At 42.5% G+C, this 17,364-nt stretch overlaps 1 pseudogene; it reads left to right on the top strand.

Annotated features, from left to right (window-relative positions):
* Positions 1-14,103: 14,103 nt before the first annotated feature.
* Positions 14,104-16,558, top strand: LOC127488548 (glyceraldehyde-3-phosphate dehydrogenase-like; annotated as a pseudogene).
* The last annotated feature ends 806 nt before the right edge of the window (positions 16,559-17,364 follow it).

The following is a 17,364-nucleotide window of genomic DNA, read 5'->3' on the forward strand; positions in this document are numbered from 1 at the left end:
CCTGTATCATCTATATGTAGCTCTGTCTTTCAAATAAATAAAACTTAAAAAATTAAATAGAAAGCCTCAGTTACAGACTCTCCTGGACAAAGAAGGGCACTATATAAGGATTAAGGGATCAATTCAATAGGAAGATGTGATTATTATAAATGTATATGCACCTAATTACAAGGTACTGGGCTATTTAAAAGATATGTTAAGGGATTTAAAGGGAGACTTAGACTCTAATACAATAGTATTGGGAGACTTCAATACTCCACTTTCAGCAATGGACAGATCAACCATACAGAAAATCAACAAGGAAACAGAAGATTTAATTGACACTATAGACCACATGGATCTAACAGATATCTATAGAACTTTTCATCCTATAGTTGCAGAATACACATTCTTCTCAGCAGTGCATGGAACTTTCTCTAGGATTGACCACATACTAGGCCGTACAGCAAGTATCAGCAAATTTAAAAAAATGAAATTATACCATGCATCTTCTCAGACCACAATGGAATTAAGCTGGAAATCAGCAACACAGGAATCTCTAGAGCATATGCAAACATATGGAGACTGAACAACATGCTCCTGAATGAACAGTGGGTCATAGATGAAACCAAAAGAGAAATCAAAAACTTTCTGGAAGCAAATGAAGATAACAACACAACATATCAAAACTTATGGGATACAGCAAAAGCAGTGTTGAGAGGAAAGTTTATAGCAATCAGTGCCTACATCAAGAAATTGAAAAGGCACCAAATAAATGAGCTTTCAGTGCATCTCAAGGATCTAGAAAAACTACAGTGAACCAAATCCAAAGTAATTTTAATTATATCTTTTCTCCTACTAAAGAAGAAATCAACAAAACTGAATCCAAAAAACATTACAAAAAAATCAGCAAAATGAAGAGCTGGTTTTTAAAAAAAAAAAATTAACAAATTTTACACACCATTGGCTCAACTGACCAAAAAAAAAAGAGAGAGAGAGAAGACCAAAATCAATAAAATTAGAGACAAAAAATGGAATGTAACAACAGATACTGCAGAAATAGAAAGTCATCAGAAATTACTACAAAGAGCTGTATGCCATACTCTACCCTTCACTGGAGTGTGAACTCCTAAAAGGAAATGCAACCTTATTTAAAAAAAAAAAGAGTTTTACGCCAACAAACGGAAATCTATCAGAAATGGATAGATTCCTGGACACATACAACCTACCTTAATTGAACCAGGAAGACATAGAAAACCTAAACAGACCCATAACTGAGTCAGAAATTGAATCATTAATAAAAGCCCTCCCAACAAAGAAAAGCCCAGGACCAGATGGATTCACTGCTGAATTCTACCAGACATTTAAAGAAGAACTAACTCCAATTCTTCTCAAGCTACTAAAAACAACTGAAAGAGAGGGAATCCTTACAAATTCTTCCTATGAAGCCAGCATCACATTAATTCCTAAATCTGAAAAAGATGCCGCATTGAAAGAGAATTATAGACCAATTTCCCTGATGAACATAGATGCAAAAATCCTCAATAAAATTCTCGCCAATAGAATCCAACAACACATTAGAAAGATCATCCACCCAGACCAAGTGAGAGTTATTCCAAGTATGCAGGGATGGTTTAATGTGTGCAAATCAATCAATGTAATACACCACGTTAACAAACTGCAGAAGAAAAACCATATGATTATCTTAATAGATGCAGAGAAAATATTTAATAAAATACAACACCCTTTCATGATGAAAACCCTAAGCAAATTGGGTATAGAAGGAACATTCCTCAACACAATCAGGGCAATTTATGACAAACCCATGGCCAGCATCATACTAAATGAAGAAAAGTTGGAAGCATTTCCACTGAGATCTGGTACCAGACAGGGATGCCCACTCTCACCATTGCTATTTAATATAATACTGGAGGGGCCAGCAGGTTAAAGGCCTGGCCTGCATTTGGGGGATGAACCAACAGAAGGAAGATCTTTCTCTCTCTCTCTTTCTCTAACTCTGCCTGTAAAGAAAAAAAAAAAAGCCCTGGACTTGAGTGCTGGCATTCCTTGTGGGCACCTTTGTATACACAGACAATGCCATGACTGATAAAGAACTTCTAAGAACAATCCCATTCACAATAGCTACAAAAACAATCCAATACCTTGGAATAAACTTAACCAAGGATGTCAGAGATCTCCATGATCAGAACTACAAAACTTTAAAGAAAGAAATAGAAGATGCAAAAAAAAAATATGGAAAAAGCTTCCATGTTCCTGTATTGGAAGAATCAATATCATCAAAATGTCCATTCTCCCAAAAGCAATTTACAGATTCAATGCAATACAAATCAAATACCAAAGACAATCTTCTCAGATCTGGAAAAAAATGTTGAAATTCATGTAGAAGCACAGGAGACCTTGAATAGCTAAAACAATCTTATACAACAACAACACAGCTGGAGGCATCACAATACCAGATTTCAAGACATGCTATAGGGCAATTACAATCAAAACCGCAGGGTACTGGTACAGAAACAGATGGATAGACCAATGGAACAGAATAGAAACACCAGAAATCAATCCAAACATCTACAGCCAACTTATATTTGATCAAGGAACTAAAACCAATTCCTGGAGCAAGGACAGTCTATCAACAAATGGTGCTGGGAAAACTGGATTTCCACATGCAGAAGCATGAAGCAAGACCCCTACCTTATGCCTTACACAAAAATCCACTCAACATGGATTAAAGATCTAAATCTATGACCTACACCATCAAATTATTAGAGCACATTGGAGAAACCCTGCAAGATACGGGGACAGACAAATACTTCTTGGAAAAGACCTCAGAGGCACAGGCAGCCAAAGCCAAAATCAACCAAGATTACATCAAATTGAGAAGTTTCTGTACTGCAAAAGAAACAGTCAGGAAAGTGAAGAGGCAACCAACAGAATGAGAGAAAATATTTGCAAATTATGCAACAGATAAAGGATTAATAACCAGAATCTACAAAGCAGTCAAGAAATTCAACAACACCCAAACAACCAACCCACTTAAGAGATGGGCCAAGGACCTAAATAGACAATTTTCAAAAGAGGAAATCCAAATGGCCAACAGACACATGAGAAAATGTTCAGGATCACTAGCCATCAGGCAAATGCAAATCAAAACCACAATGAGGTTTTACCTCACCCCGGTTAGAATGGCTTACATACAGAAATCAACTAACAACAGATGCCGGCGAGGATGTAGGGGAAAAGGCACACTAATTCACTGTTGGTCTGAATGCAAAGTGGTAAAGCCATTATAGAAGACAGTTTGGAGATACCTCAGAAATCTGAATATGGACCTACCATATGACCCAGCCATCCCACTCCTCAGAATTTACCCAAGGGAAATTAAATAGAAGAGCTATCTGCACCTCAGTGTTTATTGTAGCTCAGCTCACAATAGCTAAGACATGGAATCAATCTAAATGACCACCAGTGGAAGATTGGATAAAGAAATTGTGGGATATGTACTCTATGGAATACTAGAACAGCAGTAAAAAAAAAATCTGGTCATTTGCCACAAAATAGAAGAATCTGGAAAACATCATGCTGAGTGAACTAAGCCAGTCCCAAAGGGACAAATATATATTCTCCCTGATCTGTGACAACTGCGCACCTAAAAGGAAAGCTGTTGAAGTGAAAGTGACACTATGAGAAGAAATGAATTGATGAGCTCTTGTCCTATCAAGGAACAGCTTACTATTTTATTCTTTTTAGTATTTTCTTTTTCTACTTAATACCATTGGTTGAACTTTTTACTTTACACAGAATTATGCTTAGGTGTTTAAATCCAATTGAAAATTTATCCCTGTTAAATATAACAGTGGGAATAAGAGAGGGAAGAGATGTACTGTTTGGCACATACTCCTGCAGACTTACCTGTTAGAGATCCACTTTCAAAGGAATGAAACTATGTAACCGTGCTACTACAACTATAGGACCTGGGAGGGCGGTGTTACTATGACTATGGAGCCTGGGAGGTCAGCACATGGGCGGGGTTGACCTTTAAAAAACTGTATATAAGTAGACCCTCAGACACTGTAAAGCAGAGGTTGCTTAGCCTCTCTCCCTGGTCCCTAGCACTTTGTGCTGGTGAGGAATGCTCCTGGTCCATAGCGCTTTTGGCTGGCAGGAGTTGGCTTGAGCGATCTCTTCCCCCTAGTTGCCCAGAATACCAATAAAGTGTGTTTAGCTTGACTTTCCTCAGTCTCCTAGACTCTTCCTTCATGGCAACCTGGCCAGTTCCCAGAGGGGGAGATCCTGACAGCACCCCTAAGGATAAAGCTAAAAACTTGCCATGGGACTCCAAATCCCATTAAGTTGGCAGGTACCAATGACATCTTACTAGTTAAAGTAATAAGTTCATAACTGATCACAGATATAGGCTTAAGGTAAAAGGGATCCCATAAATAAGACCAGTGTCTGCTAATAATAATTGATAAAATTAAAAGGAGATAATGATCCAACATGGGAAGTGAGATACACAGCAGACTCAAAGAGTGACAAATACCCTAAACAGCACTCTGGCATCATAATCAGCCCTTAAGGCATTCAGATTTGGCTAAGAACCCCAAGACATTGTGGCAAAAAAATGACCTTCATGAAAGATCTCTGTGAGATCCTGGTGAAAGGAGGGGCCATCAAATAAGGAGGCTTTCTCTGAAGGGAGGAGAGAACTTCCACTTTGATTCTGGCCTTGTCTAAATAAGGTTGGAGTTTGTGAACTCAAGAGGCTTCCATAGCCTTGGCAGCTCATGACAAGAGCCTCAGGTGATTACTGACATCATGAATAAGAGAGTCAATTGTTATATCAACAGAAGGAATCACTCTACACTTGCTCCCCATGTAGGATCACTGTCCTTAATGTGTTGCATTATGAGAATTAACGGTAAAACTAATCTTCCATCAGTACTTTATACTTTGTGTGTCTGTGTGGGTGCAAACTGTTGAAATCTTTACTTAGTATAGAAGATCTTCTGTATATAAACATAATTAAAATTAATCTTAATGAAGAATGGGATGGGAGAGGGAGTAGGAAATGGGATGGTTTGTGGGTGTGAGGGTGGTTATGGGGGGGAAGAACCTCTATAATCCAAAAATTGTACTTTCAAAATTTATCTTTATTAAATAAAAGTTTTCTATAAAAAATAGACTTCTAGACAAGGAAAAAATGTGATTAGATGACAAAAAATTATCTGTACACTTATGTACACTTATTTCTATATATGTATACTGTATTTTAATAAAATGTTTTTTAAAAAGGAAATAACTCAGGAAAAATTTTAAAATGTTGACTCATGATATTCCCATAGTGCTAAAACCTCTTTCTTCTACTTTGACTACAAAAGAAAAATGAAACTTTAATGATGATAATGTAAATTGTGGCACAAAAAGCTTTTCTCAAGACTTTATTTCAGCAAACAGAATTCACAAATTAGAAGTTGGAGACTCCACTGAAGGAGCAATGGACAGGCTTCTACCCAGTGAAGGCTGAGAGTTATACAGAGAAAACATTGTATTGGTCACAAAGTGATCTTGTTTGGTCCATCCCATGGGAAAATGCTTAGTTCTACGCTGGTTGGCTGCTGCTGACTGGTTGAACTCTGATTTTCTCTAATACAAGCACTTACAAGAAATTACCCAAGCTTTGTTCTTATTTGCAATTTAACTGAATTAATGTTTTTTCCAAGCCTAATGGCTCTGTCTGCTCAAGGATTATTTAGTTCTCACCTCCACTGTAAGTTAACACTGATGAAAAACTTTGGGTTCACCACCTTATTCTAATGAGCAAACCTCAGCAAATCTGATAGTGGAAGAATATGCATTCACGTCACCTGAGGAGAAGCACGAGGAACCACCACCACCACCACCACAAGGCACCATTTAGTTCTATAGAATTTTTTCCATTTACCAAAATCACAGAGGATGAGGGACAGATTAATGTAACACATTAACCCTTAGGATGCCATCGAACCGCAGTGCACTTTCTGCAAGACAAGCACTGGACTCTGATGTTTGCTTTCCGGTTTGAACATATTCAAATCAACAGAGTAAGCAAAATCTAAGCAAAAGGTTCCTCCTAGTTATAGCCAATCCGAGTACAAACTCACACCAAACAAGGCCTCCGATCTCCTTCTCCCAGGAGCCGCTCCCACTGTCCAGCTCTGAGTATCTTTAGGCCCTGCAGGCGGCAAGGCAGGGCCAATGCGCACAGAGCTCTTGCCTATGAATTCCGCATTTGTCCGCACTCCCACCTGCACTTAGCGGTACCAATGCACCTGCGCCCTCCCCGAGCAGGCGACCCATCTTTCCCCCGACTATCATGTGCCTAACCTGGGCCACTCACACCCCAAACAGGGACAAACTCAGCCAGCGCTCACCCAACCTGGCGGGACTCCCACGGCGACCGCAGCGGGACAGCATCGCGGGACTCCCACGGCGACCCCAGCGGGACAGTGTGGCCAGGACCGCACACGAGGGGAGCTCTCCGTCCTGAGGAAGACGCAGGTTCACGAGGCTGCGGGAGCCCAGCAGACGGCAGAGGCCCCGCCGAGCGCCCTGCCCGCCCGCCCTCGTCTCGGGGCGCCCAGGCGCGGGTCCCGGGAGAACCCAGAAACCGGGCGGCGGCGCCACATCCCCAGCCTGAGGCGGCGCCGCGGCCGCCCTCGGACCCCGCCCCTCCTCCAGAGCGCGACGCGCTCCTGCGCAGGCCAGAAGACCTGGCGCACGCGGACTTCCGCTTCCGGCTGCAGGCAGGCAAGAGTGCGAGGCTGGAAGCCAGGGGAGACGGAAGCCGGCGGGGAACTGGCCGGCGTCAGGGAGCACACGGAGAATGGGGGAGACGCCCAGGGGAAGGCCCCACAGGGCGCTGCCTCTGCCTCATGGAAATGACGCCTGTATTTTGCCCACCCTGTGGGTGGGGAACAGACGCGTAGCTGACGTTGTAGCGGCCAGATTACGAGAGCGAAGTGAGAAGGGGGCTCTGACCACAGGGCTGCTTGACGTCCTCCGCGCTCCTGCAGGGGTTGGGATGACCATCGACCCGGGAGCAGAAGGGCACGAAATCACTGTTCTCCGGGGCTGTGTGTACTGAACTTTGACATCCAAACAAGGCCCCTTCCATCTCGGGTCTCCCTCCTGACCTGGTTGGGCTGTTCTCTGGGTGTATAGCAGCATGTGATCATCTCAGGAGTGAGCCCTGGATGTGGACGTGTGCTGGGCGGCACCGTGGAGCTGCAAAGGACTCGGTAGGTCAGCTACGGCTCCTGCAGACGCTGGTTCCTCTTTTGGCCGCGATCTGCTGCTGCCCCCGATGCTGGCATCACATCCGGGATGAGCCGGTTCAGGTCCCGGCTGCCCTGCCTCTGCGCTGGCTTCCTGAAAATGCGCCTGAAAAGGCAGCGGGTGATGGCCCAGGTACCTCGGTCCCTGCCCCCGATGTGGGAAACTAGGAAAGACTTCCTGGCTCCTGGCTTTAGCCTGGCCCAGTCCTGGATATTGTGGGAGACCTGAAGGAAGCAGCTCCTGACTCCTGGCTTTTTGGATTGGCACAGCTCCAGCCACTGCGACCATTTGGGGAATGAACCAGCGCATGGAAGTCTTCTCTCTCTGCCTCTCTCTGTAACTCTGCCTTTCAAGTGGATAAATAAATCTTTAAAAAAAAAAGTCAAATTGGGGGCCGGCTCAGTAGCGTACGTTAAGTCTGTTGGCGCGTTAGTGCCAACAGTGCTGCAGTGCTGGCATCCCATATATGCGCCGGTTCAAGACCCGGCTGCTCCACTTCCAATCCAGCTCTCTGCTATGGCCTGGGAAAGCTTTGGAACATGCCCAAGAGCTTGGGCCCTGTACCCTTATGGGATACCTGGAAGAAGCTCCTGGCTTCGGATGGTGCAGCTCCTGCCATTGTGTCAACTGTGCAGTGAACCAGTGGAACCTTTCTCTCTCTCTCTGCCTCTCCTCTCCTCTCTCTCTGCAACCCTGACTTCCAAATAAATAAATAAATCTTAGAAAAAAAAAAAGGTTAAATCTGAGTCTGCAGTGCCAGCATCCCATATCTGCTTCCGATCCAGCTCTCTGTTAATGGCCTGGGAAAGCAGTGGAAGATGGCCCAAGTTCTTAGTTCCCTGCACCCAGGTGGGAGACCCAGAAGAAGCTCCTGATATTGGCCTGGCCCAGTCCTGGCTGTTGTGGGCGTTTGGAGAATGAACTAGAAGATGGAAAAATCTTTGTCTTTCTGTGTAGGCCTTTCAAATAAAATCAAAATTCAAAAAAATTGCTTAGGAAAGCTGAGAGGAACGTTAAGTCCATTGTGGCCAGTAAACAAAAGAACAATACACTATGAGTTAACCTGGGCTGTGGGAGCCCAAGGGGACTTTGTGTAGTCTAGAGAAACTACCCAAAGGTTCCTTGGGAGGGACGGATAGCATCAGCTTGACCAGTTGGTGGATCAGCAGTAGGCACTGCCAGGCCAGAGCACACACCATTAAATGGTAAATTGTTTCAGGGGCTGGCACTGTGGTGCAGCGGGTTAATGCTGTGGCCTGAAGCGCCAGCATCCCCTATGGGTGCTGGTTTGAGACCCGGCTGCTCCACTTCCAATCCAGCTCTCTGCTGTGGCCTGGGAAAGCAGTAGAAAATGGCCCAAGTCCTTGGGCCCCTGCACCCACGTCAGAGACTGGGAAAAGCTCCTGGCTGCTGGCTTCGGATCAACGCAGCTCTGGCCATTGTGGCCAATTGGGGAGTGAACCAGCGGATGGAGAACCTCTGCCTCTCCTCTCTCTGTAACTTTTTCAAATATATAAATAAATCTTTTTTTAAAAAAAAAATTGGACTCAATATTTTTAAAAAATGGTAAATAGTTTCAACAAGACTGACAACTCAAAGCCACAAGCTGCAGCTGTGTTTAGCTCATCTTTGCCTTCCTCACCACAGTCTACTAAGATGTTTACCTTGACCTATACCAGAGGCCACCCCCAGGGCATAGGAACACTCTTGGGGAAAAGACAGCATTGTAAGCCTTCCCTATAGCCAATAATTGGAAATGTAAATATGCTTCAACTTTAGGACACTTATTTATAATAATTCATCCCATAAATATATCTAGCCAACTTCAATAGAAACCAAGATGTATTTGATAATTTTGAAGGTCATGCAAATTGCAGTGTGTAAATGTGTGTGTGTGTGTGTGAAGGATGCAGATTATCTACAAAATAAGATAATGTTTGATTTTTTCCAATGAGATAACATTCAGTGGAACATGGAAGTGTTAAGAAATGACAACTGAAGAACATGCAAAGGATTGTTGCCAAGAACCATTCAAATAAATGCATAAGGTGAGAACTATGAAGGAGACATAAAAGCCATGAAGGGAAAGACAAATGTTTGAGTATCACGGTTTGTAGAGGAGCTTTTGGAAGTGGAAGGCCCTCAGGTCTCTGAGGACACAACCTTGGGTGGGTCCTTCATCATCCAATTCAGCAAACCATCTACTGTCATTGTTCTCAAGTTTTAGCTACATGTAAGATTCACCTGGAGGGCTTATTAACTACAAATGGCCAGGCCTGACCCCTAGAGTTTGATTTAGTAGATCTGGGATAGAGGCCAAGAAGTTGCATCTCTAACAAGCTCCCAGGAGATAGTAATTCTGCTAATCTTGAGATGGTGCCTTGAGATCCACTGCTCCTGTTTGTGCCCAAATTCTGGAGTCTAATCAAGTATTTCCTTCAATTACGCCCTACTCCGCTCCACCCACAGACCTTTTGGAAGCTGCACTTTTTCTGATGGCATCATGGTAATACCTGGTTGTCATGGTTCTTTCCCTTACAGTGACTTTTCCCTCAGAAAGCACAGAGAATACTCCAGGTGAAGAATTCTTAACCTGTATCTTTAGGAGGCTCAAGGTGATTTCTTTTGGGGATATTGGAAACTTACTTAATTCAGACCTTAGGGACTGCATGCTCAGAGCACCTCATTAAATAAACTGTTGATCACCATTCTATGCTTTAAACAATGACATTCCCTGAGGGTAGAAAGGAAAACTTTGTGCCACCTCTGTTTCCCTGAAGATTGATTGCTGTGGTGAAAGGCAAATTTGTTTCCTCCAATTATTCTTTCCTTACTTGGAATGCTCCAGCATTTGCAGTCCACTGGAGCTTTTAAATGTTTCTATATCTGTGTTCAAAAAGGTCTCACATGTGCTGCCCAATTAGGGTAATTACCTTCCCTTGGTTTCTTCCTGAGAGATGTGTTAACACTACAATGACTCCCAATATGCGTTGGCCCTCAGAATCCCATTGCAACAAAAGTGAAATCAATAAGAAAGTTCCTAGTTCAAGAAAGAATACAGATGTTAGTAGCCTTGCTACTGGAAAATCAAGTAATTTGAAGAATTGAAATGTTCCCTTATAATCTGAGTGTTCCATCGAAAGTCCCTGCAGACCTTGGGGGCAGATATTGTGGCAGAAGTAGAAAGACTCCATACGTGAGTTGGGTTGATGAGAGAGTGAGAAATGTGGCAAGGATCAAGCACAGAGGAAATCTCCAAAAATTTGGAGCCATATTCAAGGGCAGTTTCTGGCCATGACTGAGTTTCCTTTTCACTGAAGTGTATGGAAATGCATTTAATTTCATTGGAAAGTCTTAATTATTATATTTTATTATTAATTAAAATTATTAATTTTGTAATTAATGATATGGTAGTTTACTATGTGGAGTTTTACTGTGTGCAGACAATAAAACACAGAGGATAAAGAAGGGATAAGTGATGGTGTGTAAGTTCCTTGAAAAGTCAAGAAGTGAAGGGACCCAAAGCTCAGGAGAAGGGTTTTAGGAGATAATCACTAATAAAATAATTATACCCATCCAACACAACATTAGCCCCCAGTGAAACTGGATAACCATTTGTATAGAGGCCAATGAAAGCACTGGGCGCTTTTACTGAGGGACATGTCTATGAGGGTCCTACAAATGAAAATGGAAGCACCATGGGTACAGTTTAGCCAACCATCATTTCTCTTTTTCTATGAACAATTAATTGGCTTTTACTGTCACCAATGCAGACCGATGAAGACCAAATCAATACTTTTGACAACTCACATAATTCTGTAAGCTCCTTTACTTAAACTTTCCAAGATGAGCTGATATTTTTGTCTTCCCTGGTGCCTTTCCTATTACTCCCATATGTTTGGAAGCTAATAGCATTATCTCTGGAACCTATGGAATTGTTCTACTCCAGCAGCTCTCCACTAGCTGACTTTTGCTCCCTACAAGACAACTGCCAATGTCTGGAGACACCTTGTGCCAGGTCAGTGCAGGCATCTAGTGAGTAGAGCCCAGGCATGCTGCTAGCATCTTACAACATTCAGGACAACTCCAAAGAAAAATAATTATCTAGCCCAGATCGTCAATAGTGTTGGAGTAGAGATCTTGGTTTAGAGGATTACTGAGGAAAATGCTAAATTATTTTTTTAAAAATCACAGCTATTTGCTATTGTTTTATATCAATATTGAGAGGCAGGCAAACATACTTTGTTGGAACAACTGTGTTTCATACTGAACTGCCTGGGTTTACGTCCTGACTCCTACTTCCCATTAATGTAGACCCTGAGAGTCAAAAGTGATGGCCCAGGTAACTGAGTCCCTGCTATTCATGTGGGAGACCTGAATTGGCTTCACAGATCCTGGCTTTGGCCTGGCCTAGCCCTGGCTATTGAAAGCATATGAGTGAACCAATGGATAAAAGATTCTCTCTCTTTCTCTCTCTCTCTTAAATAAAAAAAATTAAAAAACAAACAAACAAACAAACACCAGAGCAGATGTTTGACTTAACAGTTAAGATTCCAGTTGGGGCACTACATCCCACATCAGAGCCTGGGTTTAATACCATCTCTATCTTCTGACTCTAGTTTCCTGCGAATGCTGACTCTGGGAAGCAGCAGGTGGTAACTCAAGTATTTGGGTCCATGCAATGCCCAAACTGGGTTCCCAGCTCTTAACTTTGTCCTGTCCAGCCCTTAACTGTTGCAGGCATTTAGGGAGTGAACCAATGGCTGGAAGCTTTCTGTCTATATCCCTGACTTTCAAATAAATAAATATTTAAAATAGCATAAACCGCAATTTCTTCATTATTTTATCCAATGTCAAATTTTAAAATATAAATAACAAAATTTGCCATTTCAAACCCTTTAACGTATGAATTTCTGTTTACTTGGGATTAAGTGTATCCACAATGTTGTGCAATCATCACCACCATCTATTTCCCCAACTTTTTCATCTACCCAAACTGAAACTCTGTCTCTACTAGACTCCATTATCAATTACTCACTTCCAACATCCCCTGGCAACCACCATTTTACTTTGTTTTTGTCCATTTGACTACTTTAGGTACCTCATAAAAGTTGAATCATGCAGTATTTGTCTTTTGGGGAGTTGGTACATTTCACATAGTATAAGGTCCTCAAGTTTTATCCATATTGTAGCATGTATCAGAAACGCCTTCCTTTTTAAGATGGATTCATATTTCATTGCATGTGTACAACACATTTATCTACTCATCTTTCAATGGACTCTTGGGTTGCTTCCAGCTTTGGGCTATTGTTTATAATACTGTGAACAAGGGTATACAAATATTTGTTTGGGCTAGGCCAAAACCAGAGGCTGGGGATTCAGTCCACATTTCTCATGTTGGCGCCAGGGACTCAACTACTTGAGCTGTCACTTGCTACTTCACAGGGTGCGTGTTAGCAAGAAGCTGGGAGAGCAGAATGGGGTCTGAAACCCAGGCCCTCTGGCATGAGATGTGGGCATCCCAAGTGGTATCTTAATCACTATGCTGAACATTCACCCCCAAAATATAGAGTTTTTCCTAGAATTACTTAAGGTGAGTTGCTCCTTTTCCTTTTTTTCAACAGAATATACAATACACTGATATTATTATGCTTATCACACTGTATTACAGTCATCTTTGTTTTCTGGTATACCACAACCAATTTGTATGTAGACTAGAGTAAATACCCTGCTCTTCTTCCCTGGCCTCTTGTCAGGAGGGGGCTTGCTGTAGCCCCATGCCTCCAGGGCGCATGGCCTTCAGGCCATGTACTCTAGGCTTCCTGGCCCAGATACAGGCCTAGATGCTCTTCCACGTGGCTGGTTCCTGGTGCTCGTGGCCGGCGTTGTGGCATTAGCAGCTAAAGCCACCGCCTGCAGTTTCAGCATACCACAAAGGCACCGGTTCGAATTCCAGCTGCTCCACTTCCCACACAGCTCTCTGTTATGGCCTGGGAAAGCAGTAGAAGATGGCCCAAGTCCTTGGGCTCCTGCATCTGCATAGGAGACTTGGAAGAAGCTCCTGGCTCCTGACTTTGGATTGGTGCAGCTCTGTCGTGGCCATCTGGGGAATGAAGCAGCAGATGCAAGATCTCTCCTCTCTCTCTCTGCCTCTGCCTCTCTGTAAATCTGCCTTTCAAATAATAAATAAACGTTAAAAAATTTGTAAAAAAAATACAGTAAATATACATTGGATTAATCTTAATGGAATCAAGGTGAATTGAAATTACACCAAGTAAATTCACTAACAAACTATAATTTCCTTAGCCTCACTAACAAATTGACTTTGAAGTAATTTGAAGTCTACCTGCCTCTAATAATTTGTCTTTCTCCCACCCCCACAGTTCCCTCCCTCACTCCTTTTGTGATATTGCCTTGATAGATCTTGCAGTCTTTATTACCTCTGTTGGTGTGGGGTTTTCACAGATGCAGAGGCCAAGCCAAAGATTCATGTGCAAGTGCTTTACTGGAAGGAGTGAAGAACCCAGTTGGAAGAGAAGTGAGTACAGGGAAGATAATACCTCCAATAAAGCCTGCATTTAGTCAGCTACCACAGTGAATGAACAATTTTCAATCATATATTCTGAAAATTGTATCTATGAACCACTAGAATCTGTTCTCTTTATATTAATATCATGTTAACATGAGAGCTGATGAGCACTGCGTTGTAATTATTCTGCATTTGCTGGGAAAAAATAAGACAAAACGAAAATGACTTTAAATCTTAAGTTAGAATTCTTAAGAATGACTTAAGAAAACTTGAAAAAAGATAGAACTTTAATAATAAATAGAGGACTCTCTGCTCTTCCTTATTTGACAGATAGCTGCACATTCTGGTGCAGGGATAGTGTGTCCCTGAGACATGATGGTGAAGGCTGTAATGCATAGATTAAGCTGTATTGGCTGATTGGTTATCCGGGATGCTTTCAACTCTGGCAAACTGGGTGTTATTGCCATCAGTGATACCTTCATTGGCTTCAACTACGTGGTCTACATGTTCCAGGATGTTTCCATACACAGCAAGTTCAGTGGTACAATCGATGCTGACAATGGAAAGAGTCAATGCTAAGAATGGGAAACTTGTCATCAATAGGAAATCCAAATCCATCTTCTAGGGGAAAGATCCCACCAACATCAAATAGGCTGATGCTGGTTCAGAATATGTTGTGGAGTCCATTGGTATTCTCCACCACCATGGAGAAGGCTGGGCCAAAAGGATTATCATCTCTACTGATGTCTTATGTTTATGATGGATGTGAACCATGAGAAACATCCTCAAGATTGTCAGGCATGCCTCCTATGCCATACACTACTTATTCCCTGATGGCTAAGGTCATCCATGACAACTGTGGCATTAGGAAGGGACTAATGACCACAGTCTACACCATCAATGCCATCTAGAAGACCATGGATGCCCCTCACCCCGGAAACTGGTGTGATGGCTGCAGGGTTGTCCAGATATCATCCCCACATCCACTTGTGCTGCCGAGGCCATGGGCAGATGTCATTGCAGAGCTGAATGGGAAACTCATGGGCATGGCCATCTGAGTGCCCACCTTCAAAAGGTCACTTGTGATACCAGGGGATTCCAATTCAATCCCATCAAGGTGGCATGTATCAATGCCATCTCACTAGTCCAAGTGATCAATTTCTGTTCACAATTGATCATAATGATAGGACTAAGAGCCCAAGGGATCACATAAACAAGACTAGTGTCTGCAAATACTAACTGATAGAATGAAAAAGGGAGAGAATGATCCAACATGGGAAGCAGGATACACAGCAGACTCATAGAATGGCAGATGTCCTAAATAGCACTCTGGCCTCAGAATCAGTGCTTAAGGCATTCGGATCTGGCTGAAAAGCCCATGAGAGTATTTTAGGCATGGAAATCCAAGACACTCTGGCCAAAAAAAAAGACCTAAATGAAAGGTCTCTGCGAGTGAGATCCCAGGGGAAAGAACGGGTCATCAAAGAAGGAGATACTTTTCTCTGAAGGGAGGAGAGAACTTCCACTTTGACTATGACCTTGTCTAAATATGATCAGAGTTGGTGAACTCAAAAGGCTTCCATAGCCTTGGCAACTCATGACAAGAGCCCAGGGAGATTACTGATGCCATAAACAAGAGTGTCAATTTGTTAAGTCAACAACAGGAGTCACTGTGCACTTACTCCTCATGTAGGATCTCTGTCCTTAATGTGCTGTACATTGTGAGTTAATGCTATAACTAGTACTCACACAGTATTTTGCACTTTGTGTTTCTGTGTGTGTGCAAACTTTTGAAATTTTTACTTAATATATACTAAATTGATCTTCTGTATATAAAGAGAATTGAAAACAAATCTTGATGTGAATCTAAGGGGAGAGGGAGCAGGAGAGGGGAGGGTTGCCGGTGGGAGGGAGGTTATGGGGGGAAAATGCCATTGTAATCCATAAGCTGTACTTTGGAAATTTATATTCATTAAATAAAAGTAAAAAAAAAAAAAGATCAGTTTTGGGTCTGACATACTATCTGGAGAAAGCTGCCAAATATGATGACATCATGAAGGTAGTGAAGAAGGTCCTGGAGCAACACCAGAAGAGCATCCTGGGTTACACTGAGGACTTGGTTGTCTCCTGCAACTTTAACAGGCACACCCACTTCTCCACCTTCCATATCGGGGCTGGCATTGCCTTCAACAACCACACTGTCAAGTTTAATAGTATGGTATGATGATGAATTTGGCTACAGCACCAGGGTAGTGGGTCTTATGGTCTATAGGGGCCCCAAGAAGTAAGATCCACTGGACCACCAGTCCCAGTGAGACCACCAGAGTAAGAGAAAGGCCCACAGCCACTGGAGAGTCCCTGTCCCATCTCAGTCCCCAACACATTGAGAATCTCTCCTCTTCATGGTTTCCATCCCAGATCCCCTGGAGAGGGGAGGATTTTTGGGAGTCAGACCTTGGCATATATCATCAATAAAGTCCAATTTACCCAGTCAGAAAAATAGTCACAAAGGAATGACTGAGGGAATTGTTGAGGAGAAACAAATACCAAAACAAGAGCAAAGTCATGGATACTTTGGAAATAGAAACAAAGTGTATCTTTCAGTGGACAAAAAAAAGAGTCACAATAATTCAATTCACAACATTGACCCAAGGGAGCTGCAACATCCTCTTAGTTCTAAGATCAAGAACAAGAGACTACTCTTCTGGAGAACTGTGCCAGGCCTCCCTTCACATCCTTGTTCCTCAGGCTATAGACGAAGGGGTTCAGCATGGTGGGGGGACTGCAGAGTACATCACGAGACAGTAGAGATTCTCAGGGAAGACTGGATCACAGCAGAACTGAGGCAGACCTCAAATGCTGACCCAGAACAAGGAGACCACACAGAGGTAGGACCCACAGGTGGAAAATGCTTTATACTTGCTTGCAGTGGAGGATATCTTCATTCTGAGCATAAGAGCAGCCCAATGGTTGGAAACAAACCCATCATGTTAGTTGCCATATGCAGGAAGATGCCATTGATGAAGGTTCGTTTCTGGCCACCTTGAGAGGAAGTGTGGATTTTCAGTGTCAACAGAAAAGATCAACCACAGCATGAGTAAAATGTGGACCAGGAAGTGGCGAACCAAGACATCAGAACCAAGAAGCCACAGAAGCGGGGTTCATGACAGTGTAGTTCAGTAGGTGGCAGATGGTCACAAAATGGTCATATGTCATTGTGGTCAGGAGAAAATGCTATGTTCTTTGCACAGTAGGGTGATCAGGGTTAACAATAATGTATGAGGAGTCTTCAGAAAGTTCATGGAAAATGTGCATTATTTTTTAATTTCACTTTCCATTAACTTATGAGTTTCTTCATATTGTATATTTCAAAAGAGCTAGAATAGAGAATTTTGAATGTTTTAACCATGAAGAAATGGTGAATATTTGAGATGGTGAAATGTTAATGAGTCTGATTTTATAATTTCACAATGAATCTGTGTATCAAAACATCACATCATACTGTATACATATGTACAATT

The sequence above is a fragment of the Oryctolagus cuniculus genome, chromosome 16 (genome assembly GCF_964237555.1).
Source record: "Oryctolagus cuniculus chromosome 16, mOryCun1.1, whole genome shotgun sequence".
NCBI classification, from domain to species: domain Eukaryota; kingdom Metazoa; phylum Chordata; class Mammalia; order Lagomorpha; family Leporidae; genus Oryctolagus; species Oryctolagus cuniculus.